We start from the raw sequence: 13,073 nt of genomic DNA, 5'->3' as shown, positions 1-13,073 counted from the left end.
TAACAACAACAATAACTACAACAACAATAAAAAACAAGGGCAACATAAGGGAAAATAAATAAATATAAAAAATTAAAAATAAGTAAATAAGATTTTACTTATTAATCGGACGGATGGAGTCAGAGAATCACCCAGTCTATGCAGTGCCAGGGATCAAACTTGAGACCTTACTAACCTCACAAGTCTTACACTATAGAGGCTGCGTAGTGGCTCCCCTGGCTGAACGCACATGTCACAGTGAGCAAGGACCTAGTTCAAGCCCTTGGTCCCCACCTGCAGGGGAGAAACTTTTGAGGGGTGAAGCAGTTGCAAGTCTCTCTCTCTTTCTCTTTCTCTGTCATTTCCTCCCCCTCTCAATTTCTGGCTGTCTCTACTCAATAAATAAATAAAGATAAAAAATAGGCCGTATACCATAACTCAGTCATTTACCTAACTGCTATAGAAATTTATCTTTTTTTAAATTTATTCCCTTTTGTTGCCCTTGTTATTTTATTGTTGTAGTTATTATTGTTACTGATGTCGTCGTTGTTGGATAGAACAGAGAACTGGAGAGAGGAGGGGAAGACAGAGAGGGGGAGAGAAACATAGACACCTGCAGACCTGCGTCACCGCCTTTAAAGCGACTTCCCTGCAGGTGGGGAGCCAGGGGCTGGAACCGGGATTCTTCTGCCAGTCCGTGTGCTTTGCATCACCTGCACTTGACCCGCTGCGCTACCGCAACTCCAAAATTTATCTTTTTAAAAAAATGCCTTAGTTGATTGTAATGAGAGAAAGATAGAGAGAGATAGAGAGAGATAGAGAGACAGAGAAAGATAGAGAGGGCACTGCTCAGTTCTGGTTTATGCCAATGCTGGGGACTGAACCTGGGATCTCAGAGCTTAAGGCATTAATCTTTTGCATAAGTATTTTGCTATGTCCCAATACCACAGATTTATCTTAACAATAAAATTATTCTCTAATTTAGCTCCAGATACTGTCGGGTTTCTTTCACTGGAAAAAAAAAAAACGGGGGGATCGCGTGGTAACCCAGCAGATTAAGCACACATGGCTCAAAGCGCAAGGAGGGCAGCATAAGGATCCCGGTTGAGCCCCCGGCTCCCCACTTGCAAGGGAGCCGCTTCACAGGCAGTGAAGGTGATCTGCAAATGTCTATCTTTCTCTCCTCCTCTCTGTCTTCCCCTCCTCTCTCCATTTCTCTCTGTCCTATTCAACAACGATGACATCAACAACAACAATAACAATAAAACAAGGGCAACAAAAGGGAAAATAAAGAATAAAAAAAATAAAAATAAATACCATGAATGAACTGTCTATACTTGTTTTCTGACCTCCAGTTCACATACAAAAATTGTTTTTAAAAGGTCAACAAGGGCAAACAAAATAGCTCACTTGGATACTCTGTTACTTTGCCATAAGAGACCCATATTCCACTCTGGACCCATCTTATTCAAAGAAACTTCAGTGCTGTACCTCCCATCCCCCCCCTGCCCCTTACCCCTCTATAAACAATAAATAAATAAAGTCTATCTTCTCCACAACATCTCAGCAAAACCTAACACAAACTCTCCTCTTGAAACAATTTCCTCCCCTGCCCCCCAAATGTCAAGAATACCTTAGTTTCACTGGTAGTTCTAGTTATTAGTTCTGGTTCTTAGCTTACTCTAGGTAATAATCCTGATGAATACTTTCTCCTTTAACTCCAGGTATATTCTTCTTTATTTATATTTATTTTATTTATAAAATGGAAACACTGACAAGTCCATAGTATAAGAAGAATACAATTCTCACCACCAGAATTCCATATCCCATCCCCTCTCCTGATAGCTTTCCTGTTCTCTATCCCTCTGGGAGTATGGACCCAGGGTCATTATGGGGTACAGAAGGTGGAAGGTCTGGCTTTTGTAATTGCTTCCCTGCTGAACATGGGCGTTGGCAGGTTGATCCATACTCCCAGCCTGTCTCTCTCTTTCCCTAGTGGGTCAGGGATTTGGGGAAGTGGGGCTCCATATGCAGCACAGGAGCCTATGTAACCTCTACTTCCCTGTAGGTCTGAACTGCATTCTGAACTTGCATTCTGCGGTCATCAGTAGGAACATTGTAAGTTGCACTAATTTCAGGACCCATCTTCTTCAGGTGGTAGTATGTTATCCCAACCCCCTTCCAAGGATGGAACATTCTCTACCATTGTTGATCCCACATTGAGGGCAAGGTCCTATGGGGCCCCCTAAAGGGATCCATTATGTTGTTCCTCATGGAGATGACCAGTGATAATGGAGAGAGGGAGCTATTTGAGGTCTAGACCCATCACATCTGTGTGGGAACCTCAGGACTCCCTGACTAGGACCCCAGATGATGGGATGGCCTGATAGTGACTAAACAGTCATCATTAAAGTATTCCAGTCTCTTGCCCTTATTCAGCTTTTACAGCCCTTGCTTTGATAAGGTTAGCTTTGGAGTGAGTGAGGGAAATGTAATAGGTGAGGAGGAACAACATGCATGTCTTACCAGGTATTCTGTGTTTTATTTCTTCCCGTTTTAAGCCATTTGGCATTTGCTATTAAAGATATGACTGTGGGGAGTTGGGCAGTAGCGCACGTGGCACAAAGTGCAAGGACCGGCATAAGGATCCCGGTTCAAGCCCCAGGCTCCCCACCTGCAGGGGAGTCGTTTCACAGGCAGTAAAGCAGATCTGCAGGTGTCTATCTTTCTCTCCCCCTCTGTCTTCCCTTCTTCTCTCAATTTCTCTCTGTCCTAACAACTACACAATAATAACTACTACAACAATGAAAAACAAGGGCAAAAAAAGGGAAAATAAATAAATATACAAAAAAGACTTAAAAAAAGATGACTGTGTATGGGTCATAGGTAGGATTCTTCAAGCATTACCTGTTATCACCATTTATCTATTGATTTATTATATACATAGAACCCTGTTCTGCCATTTATGATGTTCTATTTGTATCTTTTTTTTTTTTTTTGCCTCCAGGGTTATCGCTGGGGCTTGGAGCCTGCACTAAGAATCCACTGCTACTGGAGGGCATTTTTTCCCCCTTTTGTTGCCCTTGTTCATCTTTGCTATTTTTGGTTTTTATTATTATTGTTCTTGCTGTCACTGTTGTTGGATATAGGACAGAGAGAAATGGAGAGAGGAGGGGAAGACAGAGAAGGGGAGAGAAAAACAGATTCCTGTAGGTAGCGCTGCTTCACCGCCTGTGAAGTGACCCCCTTGCAGGTGGGGAGCCTGCGGCTTGAACCCAGTTCTTGCTCACTGTAACATGTGCTTTCACCTGCATGCACCACCTGGCCCTTCCTTCTTTTTCTTTTCTTTTTTGTTACCAGGGCACTGTTCAGCTCTGGCTTATGGTGGTTCGGGGGATTGAATTTGGGACTTTAGAGCCTCAGGCATGAGAGGCTGTTTTGCATAACCATTATGCTATTATACCCTCTGCCCCCCTTTTTTCAGTCATTCTATTTTTGATGTTTGTGTGTGTTGTTGGGACCTGAACACAGGCCTTCACACATGTGCTCGACACCTGGACAACCTCAGCAGTCCCTCGTTATGGTATTTTCTAATTTATTTGTTTATATTGTAATTAAGGAGACTTTTTTTTTAATTTTTAAAAATTATCTTTATTTAGTGAGTAGAGACAGCCAGAAATACCAGAGAGTAAGGGGGATAGGGGGAGAGAGTGGTCCAGTGCATAAAGCATCAGACTCTCAAGCATGAGGTTCTGAGTTTGATCCCCAGCAGCTCATGTACCAGAATGATGTCTGGTTCTTTCTCTTCCTCTTCTAAAAAATATTGATTCCCTTTTTAATTAATTTATTTCCTTTTGTTGCCCTTGTTGTAGTTATTATTTTTGTTATTGATGTTGTCGTTGGATAGGACAGAGAGGAATGGAGAGAGGAGAGGAAGACAGAGAGGGGGAGAGAAAGATAGACACTTGCAGACCTGCTTCACCGCTTGTGAAGCGACTCCCCTACAGTTGGGGACCCAGGGGCTCCAACTGGGATCCTTATGCTGGTCCTTGCGCTTTGTGCCATGTGCGCTTAACCTGCTGCGTTACCGCCCAACTCCCTTTCCTCCTCTTTTTTTTTTATAATGAACTTTTTTTTTTAGTATGCTATTTATTCCCTTTTGTTGCCCTTGTTTTATTGTTGTAGTTGCTTATGTCTTCGTTGTTGGATAGGGCAAAGAGAAATGGAGAGAGGAGGGGAAGACAGAGAGATGGTAAGAAAGAAGCCTGCAGGCAGACCTGCCTCACCGCTTGTGAAGTGGCGCCCCTGCAGGTGGGGAGCCAGGGGCTTGAATGGGGATCCTTATGCTGGTCCTTGGGCTTTGTGCCACTTGCGCTCAACCTGCTGAGCTACTGCCCGACTCCCTCCTCTTTTCTTTCTAATAAATAAATAAATATAATCTTGAGAGAGAGAGAGAGAGAGACACCTGCAGCCCTGCTTTATCACTTGCGAAGCTTTTCCCCTGTAGGTAGGGACCAGGGGCTTGAACCTGGGTCCTTGTGCACTGTGATGTGTGCGTTCAATCAGGTGCACCTCCGCCCGGCCCGAGGAGGCCTCTTTTCTTCACGCCAACTTTTCTGAGAGAGAGATGAGAAGAGAGGAAGAGAGAGAGAGAGAGAGAGAGAGAGGGAGATACAGATGCAGGCTGGCAGAGGCGCAGCCCTGGGTAGAAACCAGCACTGGGGCGACCACCTGGCTGTGATGGGATCTGCTGCAGGGGTCGCTTCATCATCTCTCCTCTCTCCGTTTCTGTCTCCCCGCCCTCTCAGTGTCCAGACAGGTGCATGGGTGGATTCGCAGTCCCAGGACGGAAGCCCAGTGATAACCCTGGAGGAAAAAAAGCGGGGAGGGAGAGGCCGCGGGAGAGAGAACATTGGAGTTTCAGTCACAGAGGCCCACTCCAAACCTGCTGGTGTGCGTAGCATGACAGTCCCAGCTGAGATGGTTTTCAAGGCTTTATGCATTATTGCTATTATTACCAGAGCACTGCTCAGCTCTAGTTCAAGGTGGTACTGGAATAGCGAACTCGGAATGTCAGACATGAAAGTTTTTTGCATGACCATTATGCTATTGCTGGGCCCTTGGTTTTGGTTTTTAAATGCATCTATTTTCCATCAGAGCGCTGCTCAGCTGGGTTTATGATGGTGGTGGGGATCAAATCTGGGCCCTGGAACCTCAGCAGAGTTCCTTCTGCAGTCACCTCGTCGCCTGCTGTCCCGTCCGGTCCGGTTTAGGGGCGAAAGCACACCAAAGCTTCCTTTACTAGCGGCCTGACGCGACGCCGGGTCGGGCACTGCTGAGGCGCTAGTCCACTCACCCCCACCAATTCTTTCTAACATTTTTTTATTATCTTTATTTATTGGATAGCGACAGCCAGAAATCAAGAGGGAAGGGGGAGATATAGAGGGAGAGAGACAGAGAGACACCTGCAGCCCTGCTTCGTCACTCACAAAGCTTTCCCTCTGCTGGAGGGCACAGGGGCTCGAACCCGGGTCCTTGTGCAGTGATATGTGCGCTCCACCAGGTACACCACCACCGGCCCCTATGATTCTGTTTAGACGAAACAAACAGCGAGCGCCATACAGCTCCGTGGATATGTCGTCAGGAAACATGTGTCACCACCAGTATGTCACACAAGGCTTCCTGTCGCTTTGTGCCCAGGTTCAAGCCTGTGGCCCTCCGGAGAAGCCCGGCAGGGGCAGGGAGGTAGGGAGACAGGGACAGGTGGTGAGCAGGCGGAGGGCCTGCCTGTCCGTGGTCCCTCGCAGAGCTTCGGGCAAGGGCTGCCCAGCTATTCCCGGTCTAGGTGGCTGCTGCAGCAAGCAGGTTTCTTTCTGCCTCCAGGGTTATCGCTGAGGCTCGGTGCCTGCACCCCGAATCCACCGCTCCTGCAGGACATTTTTATTGCCCTTCTTGTTATTACTGTCGTTGTTGGATAGAACAGAAAGAAATTGAGAGTGGAGGCGAAGACAGAGGGGGAGAGAAAAAAGGCAGACACCTGCATATCTGCTTCACCGCCTGTGAAGCGACCCCCCCACCCCCGCAGGTGGGGAGCCGGGGGCTCAAACCGGGATCCTTGCGCTACGCGCCACGTGCGCGTAACCGCGGCGCCCCACCCGGCCTGGGAAGCAGTGTTCTGTGTGCAGGAGCGCCCGGACCGGGAGGACAGAGCAGGGCGTCCGCCGCCCGGTTTCTCCGACTCGGCCTGTGCCGGAGGCGGCAGGAAATTGAAGCGGAGACCCAGGAAAGCGAGCCCGCGCTGACGGCGGCGCCCGCGGGGAGGGGGCGGCGAGCCCGGGAATCGCGTGCAGACCCGCCGCGGCCCCGCGCCCACCCGCGGCCTGCAACCACGCCTGCGCTGAGCATGGACGTCGGCTCGCCTTTTCCCGACGCCCGGCCGTCCGGGCCGAGGTGAAACACGGCGTGACACGCAGCGTGCGTGGCGGCCATCTTCGTCTTGTGGGTACGTCAGCCGAGCGGCTCGGTGTAAAGAAGAGCTTGCGCAAGCGCGCCCGAGACGGCCACAGGTAACTCCCATCTGACGGCTGAGGCGTCGCCGCCGCCGGAAGTTTGGCGTTTCTGCCCGCGGGAGAGAAGCCGGCCGCCGCCGAAGCCGCCGAGTGTCCTCGGTACCCGGATGTGAGTGGTCGGCGGGCTCGAGGGCCCTGGGCGAGCAAGGTACGCAGTCTCCGCGCTTCGCACTGCGGGCCCCACAGAGCGGGCGGGCTCTCTCCCTCCCCTCCCCTCCCCTCCCCTCCCCTCCCCTCTCCGCCCTCCGCCTATGGCTCTCGGCGCCCGGTAGGACCGGCGGCTGGGCGCCGCACCACCTGCCGCCGCCCGGGAGGTGGGCGAGGTCCCGGGGGCCTGGACGGTCCGGAGGGGGCCTGGGGGCTCCGGGCCTTCAGGACCCGGGAGGCTGCGCTACGGGCACTGCCGTACTGTGTCGCCGCGGCTCCGGGGCAGGTGGCATGGGGTCGGTGCCCCCAGCGGGTTCGGTTGGCGTTTCCCACGGCCGCCTCTGGCTGCTGAGCACAGGGGACCGGCCGCCACCCACGCCCCTCCTGCACCGGCCCGCACCCCGCCTGCACCCATTCCTCCTGCATCTGGCTCGCACCCCGCCTGCACCTCTCTGCACCCTCTTGCACCCCAGAGCCTCCGCGGGGAGACAGGTGGGTCTGCCCGGGGTGGGCAGGGGCCCAGGTCCAAGGTCACCGGGTTCGGGGTCGGGTGCGGGCCACTGACATCCGCCCACCCTCCCGCCTCCCGCCTCCCGCCTCCCGCCTCCCGCCTCCCGCCTCCCGCCTCCCGCCTCCCGCCTCCCGCTTCCCGCACGGGCTTCAGAAGGCTGGGCGGGGCTGCCGTGGCGGAGGCGGAGGCCCGGCGGCGTGGCGGGAGGAGCCTGGGTCGCCCCGGTCGCCGCCGCTGGCCGCAGCTCTTCCCAAGGCAGCTGCTCCCCGCATCTGAGTCGCCGCAGCCCCGCGAGCGGCCCGACCTGCCGGAGCCCGCGCACCTGCAGGCGTGACCAGCGCCGGCGGCCCCGCGCCCAGGTTGCGAGTTCGGCCCCCGCACCTCTCCTCAGCCCCGACACGGACTCCTCCTCGCGGCTGTTCGCGTGTGGCTTGGGCTTTGTCTTTTCCACCCAAATATTGGATTTTTCAAATTTAAACTTTAAAAACGTAATAAAAAATCAAATCTGGTTAAGACACGGGTGTCATTAAAAATATTCCTGGTCTCGAATTGATCTCACACAACTCGGCCTCGTTGAGACCGTAGTTTCTGCCTTTACCCGGTAGAGCTGCTGTTTAACCGAAGACCCTGGGGGCGGCAGATCTGGGCCTGAGCTCACGGGGAAGGGACGACCGGGGCTGCACAGGTCACCACCCTCCTCGCCCATTGCAAAATACGCCCCTCCTGCCGGGCACATGCTCGCCTGGGAGCTGCTCCTGCCCACCATATGCATTTTTGGTTGAGGAAGATACGCTGTGATACTGCCTTGCTCAACCAGTATTAGATTTTGAAGAGAACAATAGTTTGGTTTTTTTTTGACCAGAGCACTGCTCAGCTCTGGTTTATGGTGGTGCAGGGGATTGAACCTGGGACTTTGGAGCCTCAGGTACGAGAGTCGGTTTGCATAACCATTATGCTGTCTACCCCCTCCCCATAATTTTTTTTTCTTAGCAGAGAATTACTCAATTCAGGAGTTGAGTCTGGGGAGGCTGGTGATTTAGGTATGAAAGTCGGTTGTGCTGTTATTGATGCAATCTCACCAGCTTGAGAACAAGAAAAAAGTGATTTAAATTAATTATTATTATTATTATTTTACCAGAGCACTGCTCAGCTCTGGTTTAGGGTGGTGCTGGGGATTGAACCTGGGATTTAGGAGCCTCAGGAATGAGTTTTTGCATAACCATTATGCTATTTACCCCCTGCCAAGAAAAAATTTAATACCCGCTTTGTACAAACTTTTGTGCTTAGCATTTAAATCGACAGATTATGCTTCCTGAAGAACTGAAAAAGGATCCCAGTACTACTAACTTCTTTGTTAGTTTGATAATTTATTTAATTTTGAAAAAATATTTATTCCCTTTTGTTGCCCTTGTTTTATTGATGTCGTTGTTGTTGTTGGATAGGACAGAGAGAAATGGGGAGAAGAAGGGAAGACAGAGAGAGGGAGAGAAAGACGCCTGTAGACCTGCTTCACCGCCTGTGATGTGACTCCCCTGCAGGTGGGGAGCGTGGGCTCAAACCGGGATCCTTATGCCAGTCCTTGCGCTTTGCGCCATAGTGCACTTAACCTGATGCGCTACCCCTCCAACTCCTGTTAGTTTGATAATTTATTACAGCACAGATTAAAATAATGGACTTACTTTTTAGTTGTTTTTTTTTTGTTGTTGTTGTTTAATTTTTTTTTTTTCTTTTGCAGATTTATGTTCCACATAGAATTCTTTGAATAACATTTACTGGAGGTGATTAGAAGTTAGGTGGGTGGGTTTCGGAGACAGCATAATGGTTATGCAAATAATTTTCATTCTTGAGACTGAGCTACCAGCTTCAATCCTCAGCACCACTTATACTGTTGAAAGAAAGAAAGAAATTAGTTTAGATGGTAGTTAGAAACCATCTGTAAAATTACAAAACTATATTAACCTTCCAATGAGTTTTATATTTTTCTGTGTATTTTTTTTTTTAACCAGATAATTGCTCAGCTCTGGCTTAATGGTGGTACTGTGGTTTGAACCAGGGACCTTTGGTGCCTCAGCAAAATCTTTTTGCATAAGCATATGTTGTCTCCCCAACCCCTGTGCAATTTTTTTTTTTTTTAATAGCACAGTGAAACTGTTTTGGTCCTGTTTCTACGTAACTGCTGCAGTATAACTCTTAGACTATTGTAGTTATTTGTAGAAAATACATTTCTAGGGAGTCGATCAGTAGTGCGCAGTGGGTGGCGCAAAGCACAAGGACCAGGTGTAAGGATCCCAGTTCGAGCCCCCGCTCCCCACCTGCAGGGGGGTCGCTTCACAGGCGGTGAAGGGGGTCTGCAGGTGGTGAAGCAGGGCTGCAGGTGTCTCTACCTTTCCCTCTATCACCCCCTTCCCTCTTGATTTCTCTTTCTCTCTCCCTCTCTGTCTCCCTCTCCTCTCTCCATTTCTCTCCTATCCAACAATGACAACATCAATAACTACAACAATAAAAATTTAAAAAAGGGCAACAAAAGGGAAAGTAAATAAATATTAAAAAAAAAAGAAAATACATCTGTTAACTACTAGACTTTAAAAAAGATATTTATTTATTCCTTTTTGTTGCCTTTGTTTTATTGTTGCAGTCATTGTGTGCTTAACCCGCTGCGCTACCACCCAACTCCCTAGAGATGTATTTTATACAAATAACTCCACTAGTCTAAGAGTTGTACTACAGCAGTTATGAAGACTCCCTACCAGACTGTTTTTATTGAGGGAGTGTATCTTTTACTTAATTGTGTTACTGAATGTTTGAAGAAAGCAGGCTTTGACTTCTGTTCCCTTTAATTAAAAACCATTAATTTATCCACCAGGAGGTGTCATAGTGATGAAAGCATGACAGCATGTAGTACCAGAGTGATGTTCTGGTCATTTTCTCCCCCCTCCCCAAAAGTAAGTAAACATCACCAGAGCTTACCTTTGTGTTGGGGATTGAACTCCAGACCATTGGTGCTTTAGGCATACAGGTCATTTTGCATAGTCATTATGCTGTCTCCCCAACACAATGAATAGATTTTTTGAAAACATTATATATTATTTCTTGCATTAAAAAGTATTTTATTTTCCTGAGAGATAATACACACACCAGTAAACTGCGCACACACACACACACACCCCAGTAAACTGCTTAGCTTTGTGCTAGGAATATTGGTGCTAGGAATTGAATGTAGGACCTCAGAGTCTCAGGCATGAAAGTCTTTTGCAGAACCATTATGCTATCTCTCCAGTCCCCTATTTCTTGCTTTTAAAAGTTTTAAGTATTGGGAGTCGGGCTGTAGCGCAGCGGGTTAAGTGCAGGTGGCGCAAAGCACAAGGACCGACGTAAGGATCCCGGTTCGAACCCCAGCTCCCCACCTGCAGGGGAGTCGCTTCACAGGCGGTGAAGCAGGTCTGCAGGTGTCTATCTTTCTCTCCTCCTCTCTGTCTTCCCCATCTCTCTCCATTTCTCTCTGTCCTATCCAACAACGACAACAACAATAATAACTACAACAATAAAACAACAAGGGCAACAAAAGGGAATAAATAAAATAAATATTAAAAAAAAATTAAAAAAAAAATTTTAAGTATTATACTAGCATATGTGAAGTTAACAGAGATAAAAAACTTAGAATGTAAATAGAAATGGAGTACTAAGTACTTACATGTAGTATTCTCGAGCTTTTTGTTCTGAATTCCTTTACACTTTTTCCCATAACAAATATTTCTTAAATCATTGAAATTCATTATTGAATCAGTCAGCAACCAGATGAAAAATCCTGTCAGTAACCTAGAAACCTTGCTTTCAGTTACTGCTTTTTCTTAAAATCTTTTACATTTTTAAACATTACCTTGCACCATTTATAAGAGTTGTGCTTATAAATGTTATCTTCAAAATTAATTTAAATATAAGTTTATATTTAAATTATTATTTATTTTTATTTATTAATTTTGCCTCCAGGATTATTGCTGGGGCGCGGATCCACTGCTCTTGGAGGCTCTTTTTCCCCTTTTGTTGCCCTTGTTGCTTTATCTTTGTTGTGATTGTTGTCATTGTTATTGGATAGGACAGATGGAAACTGAGAGAGGAAGGGAAGGGGGAGTGGTGGTGGTGGGGTGGTCCTTGCTCTTTGCACCACTTGTGCTTATCCTGCTGCACTACTGCCCCACCCCCTAAATTATTATTATTATTTTTTAATTTAAAAAAAAATTTATTTTCCCTTTTGTTGCCCTTGTTTAACATTGTTGTGGTTATTGATGTCATCATTGTTGTTGGCTAGGACAGAGAGAAATGGAGAGAGGAGGGGGAAGACAGAGAGGGGGAAAGACAGACACCTGCAGACCTGCTTCACCGCCTGTGAGGCGACTCCCCTGCAGGTGGGGAGCTGGGGGCTCCAACCGGGATCCTCCTGCCGGTCCTTGCGCTTTGCGCCACGTGCGCTTAACCCGCTGCGCCACCGCCCGACTCCCCCCTAAATTATTTTTTTAAAGATTTTATTTATTTATTAATGAGGAAGATAGGAAGAGAGAGAGAAAGAACCATATACCACTCCGGTACATGTGCTACATTGGGTATTGAACTCAGGACCTCATGCTTGAGAGTCCAATGTTTTATCCACTGCATCACCTTCCAAACCACAGATGCATATTTATATTATATGTACATGCACATTCTTTTTTTTCTTTTTTCTTTCCCCATTTTGTTGCCCTTGTTGTGGTTATTATTGTTGCTGTTGCTGGATAGGACAGAGAAATTGAGAGAGGAGGGGAGAGAGGGGAAGAGAAAGACACCTGTAGACCTGCTTCACCTCTTGTGAAGCGACCCCCCCCTGCAGGTGGGGAGCTGGAACTGGAATCCTTATGCCAGTCTTTGTGCTTCATGCCAGGTGCACTTAACCCGCTGTGCTACTGCCCTGCCCCCCCCCCCTTTTTTTTTTTTTACCAGAGCACTGCTCAGCTCTGGTTTATGATAGTGCAGGAGATTGAACCTGAGACTTTGGAACCTCAGTCATTATAGTCTCTGTGCATAACCATTAAGCTGTCTACCCCTGCTAAATTCTATGTACATATATACATATGTGATATGTATATATAAATTTAAAATTATAAATAAACAAGGTCTGGAGATAATTGGTAGAATGTCTGAGGCTGATCTTGCATAAGATCAGCATGACTGGCTCTGACAAAACTCCCATCTCTCTCTCTCTCTTTTACTTATTATTGGATAGAGAGAGAGGGAGAGGCACCTGCAGCCTTGCTTCATCACTTGTGATGCTCACCCCTTGCAGGTGAGGACCAGGGAGGGACTTGAACCCCAGTCCTTGTGCCCTGGAATGTAGCAGTGCTCTTAACCAGGTGCACCACTGCCTGCCCCCCCCCTTTAACTTATTTAATCTTATTGTCTCTTATTGGATAGAGAAAGAAATTGAGGAGGGAGAGGTACATAGAGAGGAAAGGAGACAGGGCTTGGGTGGTGCTGCACCTGGTTGAGCGCACATATATAGTGACCCGGGTTCAAGGCCCTGTCCCAACCTGCTGGGGGAAAGCTTTACAAGTGGTGAAGCAGGGCTGCAGGTGTCTCTCTTTACCTTTCCCTCTATCACCCCCTTCCCTCTTGATTTCTGACTGTCTATATCCAATAGATTAATAAATAAAAGATAATTGAAAAAATTAATAAAAAAAAAAAAGGAAGAAGACAGACACCAGCAGCCTTACTTCACTTGTGAAGCTTTCCCCTACAGGTGGGGACCCGGGGCTTGAACCCTGATCTTTGCACTTTGTAATGTGTGTACTTAACCAGGTGTGCCACTGCCTGGCCCCTGTCACTCCATCTCTCTTTCT

General features: G+C 47.9%; 1 protein-coding gene across 4 annotated transcripts in view; it reads left to right on the top strand.

Moving 5' to 3' along the window:
• The window catches only part of ESCO1 (establishment of sister chromatid cohesion N-acetyltransferase 1), a 67,043-nt gene that overhangs the window by 1,104 nt on the left and 52,866 nt on the right, over positions 1–13,073 (top strand). The window contains exon 1 of one of the 4 annotated variants that reach the window (XM_060173573.1): positions 5,412–6,696. The exons of 1 other annotated variant lie outside the window; for it this stretch is intronic. The gene's annotated coding sequence lies outside the window, so the exon portion shown is untranslated. Of the gene's footprint in view, positions 1–5,411; positions 6,697–13,073 lie in introns of those variants that run through there. 2 more of the 4 variants (XM_016188405.2, XM_007523662.3) reach the window with 2 other exon arrangements.

This window comes from Erinaceus europaeus, chromosome 15 (assembly GCF_950295315.1).
Source record: "Erinaceus europaeus chromosome 15, mEriEur2.1, whole genome shotgun sequence".
NCBI classification, from domain to species: domain Eukaryota; kingdom Metazoa; phylum Chordata; class Mammalia; order Eulipotyphla; family Erinaceidae; genus Erinaceus; species Erinaceus europaeus.
The sequence above is the reverse complement of the archived record's forward strand: the minus strand, read 5'-3'. Positions and strand labels throughout refer to the sequence as shown.